This window comes from Rhopalosiphum maidis, chromosome 2 (genome assembly GCF_003676215.2).
Source record: "Rhopalosiphum maidis isolate BTI-1 chromosome 2, ASM367621v3, whole genome shotgun sequence".
Classification (NCBI taxonomy): Eukaryota; Metazoa; Arthropoda; class Insecta; order Hemiptera; family Aphididae; genus Rhopalosiphum; species Rhopalosiphum maidis.
The window spans coordinates 56,652,847-56,661,853 of NC_040878.1; positions in this window are offsets into that span (position 1 = coordinate 56,652,847).

A 9,007-nucleotide genomic window follows, 5' to 3' on the forward strand; every position below is an offset into this window, starting at 1 on the left:
ACCCACTCTGCATGGCGGCCAGCCGAACGACACCCGCCTTTTACAATCGCGCGGCCCGGCGGCGACGGGCGACACGGTGGCTAGCGGTACCGGAGTGGTCAACGATGCTGCCGTAACGACACCAATAGCAGTTATGGCAATTATTGTTACTCGACAATCAATCGTTACGGAGCAATAGGACCGACCGCTTGATGGACGCGAAACCGTCATATTATATAACGGTATATAGTTAGAGCGGAACTGCGTGTACGGTGTACTGCATTGCACGTACATAGGTAACGACAAACGGTATAGAGAAGTCGGCGTGCGGCGATGGAACAACCGGCGAAGGAGCCGGACTACAACGATAAAAACATTAAAAACGTGCTGAAGCGTTTAACACCAGAGACTGACGAACGGCGGAACGCAATCGGGGACGCATAAAAATAATACGGCGACCGATAAAGAAGCCGATCCAAATCGCAAATGGTATTTTGCGATCGGTACACAAATACAATGTCGGTGTCGGAGAGACGTCTCACCAAGATATTGTAAAAGTAAAAAAATAAAAATAAATCAAATATTGAAGTATTGTGTGATATGGGATGACGGCGACTCACAAACAAATGGTCGCATGTCTTTGAGTGCTGCAGTGACGACGTCCAGTTGCGGTGGCACGACACGGCACTGAACGAGATCCATTTATATATATATGTCCTGACTACTGGCTGTGGTGACATAAGTGATAAGTAGTAAATACATCACTGACGTCGTGTCACGGACTATACGGGGCGCATTAATGTGCACCAGCATCGGCATGATGGCATGCGCTCGGAATGCTGTATGTAGATTGTACATATGAAACAGGTGCTTGCCTCACCAGCCGGTGATTTGATTGGGATTGCTGTTGACCATCATAACGCTGATCCGTGAAAAATTTCCATCGCTGTCGTAGCGTGCCACTAGTGCCGTAATATTTGGTATACTGATGTAGTCGAGCACCGGGCGGCGTATTTAACCGCGCTTTTACAGCTGACCACCATGCCGCCAGAGTCATTGGGTGACCGAATAACGTGCGTAGTTAACTATATAGTTATACCGACATAAGCAGTTTACTTAATAGCTATTGCTGCATTTTCTCCGTGTGTCGCAGTCGTCAAGTTCGACGATAACACACATGGTCTACGGCCGACGCACGGACGACCGCGGTATAATATAATACGTGATGGCAATGCAAATTACACACCGCGACGAATGGTGAATTGTAAAAAAGAGGGGCAGCTGCCCATTCTGACACCCCCGTGCGAACGGCTAAGTATATTATAATCATATATACTCCGGCCCAAGAGAGTCCGACCGTAAACCGCGCATCGTTACTGACGCGGGATAGGTCTGCTGGCCGAATTTTCTCCCACCATGGTGCTATTCACACTACTTGGTATACAGCAGTCAGCAGTCAGATCGTTGTCGACCAGCTTCCATCGCTTCCGATCAGTATAATTAGGTATAAAAGAGGGGAACGTAATATAAAATAAAAATCTCGATTATTTCGTGTTTTTTTTGCGCACAAACTGTTTTGGTAACCCGTCTTACGATGTGAATAAAGTTTCAGAGTCGAAAAATAAATCCTTCACCGTGAACACTTGCATACGAGTTTTTTTTCAAAAAAGTGGTTTTAGCTTACTTAGGTACTTACTATTAGGATTTTTGACATTTTTCTGATATAGAAAGAAAGTCCGACGGTCCCTTATGACCGCTACAACGTTTTAACAGACACCGCGAGTAAGCTTCCATCTTAAAAATACGTATATTTAGTTTTTTAGGTGAAAAACGGCCAGGGGCTGCGGGCGGCCGTATTATAAAATAAAAATCTCGATTATTTCGTGTTTTTTTGCACACAAACTGTTTCGGCAAACTACCTATATTTGTATTTAATATATTTTAACCAAACTCTGCAGAGGATATATGTCTATAAAGTAGCATAATACAACTACTATTGTTACTCTTTTTATTTTTGTGTTTACTCATCGGGGATGTTATTTTTTTTTTTTAATCACTTAAAATAATAACAAATTATAAAAATATATTATTAAAAAAAAATAAAATTACTGCACATTCATAATTTACATATTGTGGAACACCGATGTGATTTTGTTCAAGTCAATACAAATACTATTTATCTAAATTTTTCTCGTTGGCTGATAATTGTCATGAACACATTTATTTATGTGTGCGTTTTGACCTTATCGTACGAGTACGTTGAACGTATGTAGGTACTAGGTAGTAGGTATATAGTTTACGTAGACGGTGAAAGCACTTGTAAATTAGTGCGGACAGGACTCTGCTGTAGGGATTCGAAGACGTAAAGGAGGTATATAGGTTATATAGTCTGCGAACAGCGAACAGACGCCGCACAGTGCCTAATACTGTGTAAACATCGTCCTGTCGGTAATGCTGTCTGTATCTGGTCGCCGCCGAACTCGCGTACCCGGAAATAGCTGGTGAGTCGACACTGTTGACATTTTTATTCCAAGCAACTTACCCCGTACCGTCTTTGCCATCAGCACATCGTCGCTAATGTAGTTATCGCACTATCGGGTCCGATTCGTGATCCACATGCTACGATAGCGATAGCCACTGTGATAGCGTCGCGGTAATCCAAACATAAGCCAATCAAAAAGACGCGGAAATCCAAACGGCTTCAAGACAAGTGTACATGGTACGTCGCCACCGTTCTGTTAATGTACATTGTACTTATATGTGACCAATAAAATAATAATCATAACGTTTATTACGACTGCATATCACACAAGATTCCAAACGTCGATAACGATTGTTAACGGCGTGTCATATTTTATATGTAGTAATCGTTAGTTTATTATAATAATTTCCGTACGCGAATTGTTGAAGAGCATCACGAGGTCTGCTCAGGCGCACAGTCAATACGAACATTCTATATTCGGTACATCCCGTCATCATATATTTTGCGTAGAATATAAATAAACGATACCTGTACTGTACAATCATAGACATGCACACGACGGGGCTCAGCCGGACATGCATTTTTAAGGGACACAGTACAATCGAATGATATTGTCATACATTTAATTATAATAAAAAAAATTTAAAAAAAATAATTATATTTTATGTGGTTTGTTTCGTAAACTTATAAGTTGAATGCTTTAACATAATCCTTTTGATTTTTGATTGTTCACTACTCTATAATTTTTTCATGTATTAAATCTTCTTTTTCGGCATATTTTTGACTGATTTTTGTTTATGTATGACTTACTAGCTCTTATTTTTATGTACGTATTTACCAAATTTGAGAATTTCAATAATTAGTAAATAGTAAGGTACTATTGAAATTTACTAAAATGTATATGAAAATGAAATATATTATGATATTTTAATTTTTTTAAGACAGTATTGTACGTTTGTATCACCGAGTAGAACTTACATATCATTTATGTAGGAATTAACGTCTAATTTTTACCTGCAACTCTTGTGTAAGAACTTACGTTACGATTCCCCACAGATTTTCAAGTTGTACGACAAAGCGAAAACATTTTTATCGATATATTAAATAAGAAAATATCGAAAATATCAAATGTTTATAAAAATAGCTGAAAACGATGTGATGTATCTTTTGTGTTTTCAATAATTTTATTCTGTTTTTCTGTAATATATAGGTATATTATTATATCTATCGGATATCAGTAAAAAAAACTAATTTAATCTCTTTAATAGGAAAAAAACATTTAATAAATTAATAAGCCAAAAAATAAAGATAATTGAAACTCGAAATAATGACTACATTCTCCCGTACATTATTATTAGTTAATTACAGACTACTTTGCATCCCGCTTGAAAAATATGTTATTAAATTATATGACGAATCAATAATAGACACTTCAAATCGAGTTTTCTAATTTTTCATAACTCAAATATTCTAGCAATAAATTTCCATTATCTATTATTAGTAATTAATCCGATATTTTTCAAACTCGGCAAAATATCACAAACCGTTGGCGTATTACCGTTTAAATGCTTTTTCAAAGGCTCAAATTCGTCAGCGCAGAAGAACGGAATGAATCGGCCCTGTCTCATCAGCGACCGCGCCTCGCACGCATCACGTCCTTCTTGTCTTAGGCAGGACAATTTCGCGGTCAATCTGCCATCGTGCACCACGGCCGAAACGTGCCGCGACGACGACGACTCGCGATTCTTCAGATTTCGGACTGCGTATATCTTCATTAACGCGTTCACGTCCGGGACGTACGCGCCGCGGATGCGCAGCTTCAACGGCTGAACGTCCACCGAGGCCGATGCAACCGAATAACCGGTGTTTCGCTGCGCTAGAGCGCCAATGATCGGACCGTAATCGACGTCCACCTTGCGGAACGAACGGGACACCAACTGTAGTGTGGTTGGAACGAGTTCATCGTCAGTGACAGCGGTCCCGTCAGAAAACGGTCTTAGCTATCCGTAACGTCCACCAATCGTAGCCGGTGGATCGGTCACACGCGACTTTTCCACATCGTCGTCGTCCGCCGCATAAACGGTGACGGTCCTGACGCGCGGGCCTTCGCGCACGGCCGTGTGCCGGCGACCGCGCACGCCGTCGACAAACTGCTCGTATCGGCGGCCGTCCAGCGTCCTGAATCCTGACATGCCTCGTTTAACCACGAAACACTCGGACGCGGACGCCGCCTCTTCGGCCGTGACCGTCGCCGTACCGGTGGTCCCTTGGACGAGGTCTTCGCCGAGTCGGTGCTTCCGCGGCACCGTCACGACGCGGGAAGCGGTCACGCGTTTTTCGAACAGAAATTCGGAACCGTTCCAACCGAAAGTGGCGATCAGCCTGTCGCCGTTGCCGTCCAACCCGTACACGTACACCGCGTCGGTAGTGGCATCGATCCGCACCGACCGGTCGGTCAACCGCAGCCCGGTCGGGCCGCCAGCTAAACCGCGGGACATCGTACAGACCCCGTCCACGTGGAACGTTCTGTCCCGGTCTTCGGTCACCGTCCGATACGCGGGATGAACGTATTCGTACGGCGGGACGACTGTCGACGATCGACGGGCGTTTGTCGCGCCCGTGATGCTCGTGCCGTCCGCAAACTCCACGGTCCTGGTGGCGCCGTCTTTCGAGAACTGTTCCACGTAGTTGGCGTGACGCCTGGTCCGCGCCTGGACTTCGATGTTTTTGATGTTGGCGCTGGTGCTAGACGGCGAGACGGTCGACTTTTTTCGTTTCATTCTCGACGGGCTCTTGCCCATTCCGACTACGCTTCGATTGTTCTTTCGGGCCTGACTCTTCTTCGCTCTGACGCTTTTGGAGGTGTCGATTTTAGCGCGAACGCTTTCACCGCTCTGATCGCTGATGTTGGAGCTCTTGGGTCTACCGGTGCTACTCTTTGACGATTCCGTGGTCGGAGATCGATTAGACCGTGACGGCCGCTTGATTTTTCCACTCGTCCAGTACGTGACCCTTGTTCGGTCCGCGTACTCGACGACCACCCGCCCGTTGCCGTAAAGCCGGTACACTTCCATTTCCGCAGCGTTGACTTTTGCGCTATCGTCGTTGCTCCACCGTTTGCTAGACCTCTGTAGTATGCCGTAGCCGGCATTGTTTGCCGAAATCATCTCCACGGTGCACACGCCTCCACCGCCCGCACTCGTCGTTCTGACGATACACCTGATGACGTTGTTTCGAGATTTATCTAAATAGTACTCAAAACCTGCGTCATTGTTGTACACCCTAAGCCAATCTTTGTCGTCTTTAGCGTAATCGTCGTCGTTGTCATCGTCGTCGTCGTCGTCGTCGTCGTCGTCGTCGCTTCTGTGTCGAACGTCGTCCGGTACGTGTTTGACGATTTCGTAGTGTCCAGATTTATACACCAAACTAATTGTACTGGGTTCAAATCTCCATTTCCGTTTTGTAATCGTCAAGAAATTGTCATCCTTAAAACGTATCTCTTCCATTTCTTCAGTGTATGTCAAAGACAGGTCCGACGTGTCCATTGCGTAAAAACATTTTGGCGTCCTTTTGCCGTAATACAAATTGAAATAGTCATAAGCGTAAACAGGTCGTTGGGGCACGCTAAATTCAAACGAGGATTTGCGCGTTTGTAGAACTTTTTGACAGTCGTAAAATCCTACCACAACCACGTCTTCTGGTTCAAAATATGCGTGGCTCATTTTCTTATAGTTTTCCGACTCTTTCTGCAACATTTGTACCATTGTCGCACAGCCAGCCGGCTCAATAAATTCTGGTTTGAACTTGACAGTCGTCTGCCCCAATCCAGGTAAACCGATGGGTTCACCCCTGTACACGTCCAAGTTGCTCCGTAATCGATTCAAAGCTAGTACGCAAAGTTGCACGTCGACATCGTTATGACCGTCACCCTCACATTGCCGTTTGACGTCTGCAATGACGCGTTCGTGCTCAGCCTCGGTGTCCAACGATGGCAATGGACGCGCACTCCACAGCGATTTTCTCCACCTAACGTTCAACACGTTCACGGTGGAATCAAAATAATCTGTGTGACACAATTTGAACTTCTTCGCGGCTAGGCCACATTCGTTTCCATACTGCAAGCAGACCGGATATACCATACAGCCGTCATCGCCCTCGTTTCTTAACGCGTCGAAAAAAGAGTCGACCCATTCCTCTTCGGGTTGTACTGGGCAGGCAATCGCAACTTTTATTATGGCGTCCAAGATTATTGGCAATCCAATCGCGTCTTCTGGATACTCTTTCAAATGTTTGGTGTACGATTCGTAGTACTGCAGCGTTAAATCATCGTCATTTACGGGTAAAGCGTACACGGGGTTATCGTTACGCGTGTAATTTTCGTATTCGGTTCTCACGTTGTAGACGAACCCGAGTACTTTGTACATTTCGCGCATCACGTATTTTTTGGCCATAACGAGCATTTTGTCAACGTTTGGTGGCTCGTAATTGGAGTTGTATTTTGACTTGAAATCATAGACCATGACGTTTTTAAACGCGAATGCCCCACCGGCCGTGTTCAACTCGTTATAAAAATCCTGCCAAAACGTTTGGACGACTTTTTCTGCAGTAGACTGTTTGGCCCTGAACGCTCTCGAAACGAATTTTTCCCGGGTCTCAGCAATTTCCCCACAGCTCAATTTTACTATTGCGTCAACTTTTATTTTAGTGACAATAAATTCAGTTATGAATTCCAAATCGATGAAATTGGTTAAAATTATATTTACTACAGCGGGTTGAAACGTATACGGTTCAGTATCGAAATTCCACTTTTTGCGCATTGATTCCAGATTAATGATTACCGATTGACGGACGAGTAGTACCATCAGCTTAGTAGATAACCTACTGTTATTGAGCAAATACCTTTTAGCTCTATCGTGTAGTAATCGATACTGTTCGTCCTGCTCCACACAACTGTTATCTAACGAGTTGACAATTTGGTTATAATCTATAAAGACCACATTGCAGGCTTGATCTTCAGTATTGTGCAAATCTTCTACTGCACCTTTATAAACGTTTATGTACTTGGTATTATTTGATGTACTTTCTATTAAAAATATTAATTGATAAGGACAAAGCAGTCCCGATTCTAGATCATCGTTAGTTTTATTACTATCATTTGTTTTAGTCGAAGTTTTACGAGCACCGCGGCGGCGGATAACAGAAGTGGCCTGGTCGACCATCACGAAAAAGCCTTAAATAGGTAATAGTATTGAAACTAAATTAAAAGATTGAATATATTAAACAAAGCTAAAATAACTATAGTTACACACACATGTATATACAGGGTCGTTCCACATACATTTTTTTGAGGGGAAGGGAAACTTGGAATAAAATTATAATAGTGTATATTATCATATTATTGAGTATTCTATTGAGTAACATTTTAAAAATAAAATAATTTTAAAATTGTATTTATATCTGTAGTTAAAAAATAAAAATTAGTATAATAGTTATATAGAATAAAGTCAATTTTTCTTAATACAACTTCATCTAGATTTACTGGTTTGTTCTTGTGAATAAAAAGAGCTAATCCAAGTAGCTAATTTTCAGCTGTCATTGATCTCACGTGGATTTTAATTTGACGTAGACATCAAAAAGTATGGCTACAACTTCATAAAATAATTATTTCAAATTATAGGTATAACTAGTCCTTTAAGTTAGGGGGGGGGCTAGATTCCTAAAAAATGTTTTATAGCAAATTTTTTTTAATTAGATTATTATTTATAGTTACTATTAGTGTTTACAACTAATTTGAACGATTATTCGTTTATATGAAACATTATATTTTTTTTTAATTCTTAGCAAAAATAAAGTTAATATTAATATAGTAATAAGTTTATAAGCTCATACATTTACCCAAAAATTCTGGAAGGGCTAAAGCCCACCCAAGCACCACCCTAGTTACATTATGCCTATGCAATTACAATTGTAAGTACAATTAAAATACTTAAAAATTGCAAATTATGACATTCTCTACGTTCTTTACAACATTATTGTTTATACACTAAAAAATAGCAATAATCAGACGTTTATAATTAATTTTTAGATTGAACATTTTAGTATTAGGATTTCATATTTCTGAATTAGAGTATTAGACCATATCCAAAACACCCACAAATTACAAGTACATATATGTAATAATAATTTATTAAGTGAGGTGCTTGAACTTTAATATCAAAAGTCCTTGCCTTACATGTAAATTATAAACAAATAAGTTGATTAGTAGGTAATAATACTAATAATAATTTAATGTCAGTAAAATTTATGGCTATGGACCATGTCAGGTTTTCAAGTATTATTTGTTTTTTTATTTTTTTATTCTCATTTCTCAATTACAATCTATGAATTAGTCAAGAAGTTGTTAGGTTCTAGTCAGTATCTGTAAAATACTTCTATTTTTTTTTTAAGTTTTAGAAATAAAAATAAATGTATGTGAAATTCAGCTGTATAATATAATGATTTTAACAAAATACTAAATTATATTATGTAACAACATTAAATTATATA